Raw genomic sequence first — 1,334 nt, forward strand, 5'->3', positions numbered from 1 at the left:
ATCGACGGATTTTCTAACGGAATTCGAAAGATAAACGAATGCTCATCACAGTCCTTCGTATATCGAGGAAAGAAATGGATGCATATAATGGAGTCATCGCAGAAGGATTCTGAGAGGGAGAAGCTCGTTTAAAACTATCATCACGTAACAGGCATGTTCGTTCAACTGGCTCATCGTGCGGATTTGCAACGAGTAATTTTCCTTCTTTTAACAAATTCTCACGGAGTGCACCTACGCGAAAATTCTCGTAACACTTTGTTGATTTCCATTCATTTTCTTCCTAGAAACGATTGTTTTTTTTTTCTTCCTTTTTTTTTTTTTTTTTTTTTTTTTTTTTACCTAGAAATCGCTCAACAATTTCGGTTACAATTGTGATCAAGGCAACGATTGCAATTGTATGGGTTCTCAAATGTAATTCGCAACAATACGTTTCATCGAAATAGATTAAAAGATTTACGTAATGAGTTAACGAGTATTATGAGAAATGAGATGGAATATTTTTACGAATAATTGTTAATTTTTTTATCTCTTATTTATTTTTTTTTTTTTTAATTTGGATATTTAATGGATATTATACTATATTCGTTCGTAGAAAAACGCGTGTAACAAGGTCATAGACTATCATTGTATCATAATTGAACAATAATTGGAATTGCTTTTGAAAGTGATATAAGTCCGTTTATTCGTATACGTATTGAGATATTTAAGGATTTGAATCAATTTAAAAATATTGGCAAACGTTAATTAATTCGGGTAATAAACGTTTTTAAAATTATAAATTTGTTAAATTTTATTATGCAATAGTAATTGATAAAAATGTTAAAGAAAATAAATGATTTTTTAGCTTACAAATGGACTTGTACCACTTTCAATGATATTATAAAAAATTTAAACAATTTTAAATTTATATTTTAATTGAAGTTGGCTTTTCTGAAATATATTTTTTAATGTAAAAAATAATTAAGTACGAACGAATAATCGAATTTATTAAGAAATAATTTCAGTTATATCATAATGAATTTATAAATAAATAAACAAGTATGAAAAGTAAATTACTTCGTTAAGATAACTAATAATAACAAATTTATTCATATTTCAATCTTATTTCTCAATCTCATCATTATTACGAATGGAATTATTCCACTTTCAACAAAGACATTCCTCCGAGAATATTTTACAGTTCAACTTTTTTTTATTAATTTATTAATTTACTGTATAACCATTGACTTTGTGATTATAAATATAAAAAGAGGATATCTGACTAAAACCTACCATTAATTCATTTTTTCCAAAAATGGACTTATGCCACTTTCAAAAAAAAAAAAAAAAAAAAA

At 25.9% G+C, this 1,334-nt stretch overlaps 1 protein-coding gene across 4 annotated transcripts in view; it reads left to right on the forward strand.

Moving 5' to 3' along the window:
* Positions 1–1,334, forward strand: part of LOC102679301 (aquaporin AQPAn.G) — a 37,113-nt gene that overhangs the window by 16,460 nt on the left and 19,319 nt on the right. The window lies entirely within an intron of this gene.

Source organism: Apis dorsata, unplaced genomic scaffold (genome assembly GCF_000469605.1).
Source record: "Apis dorsata unplaced genomic scaffold, Apis dorsata 1.3 scaffold_665, whole genome shotgun sequence".
NCBI lineage: Eukaryota > Metazoa > Arthropoda > Insecta > Hymenoptera > Apidae > Apis > Apis dorsata.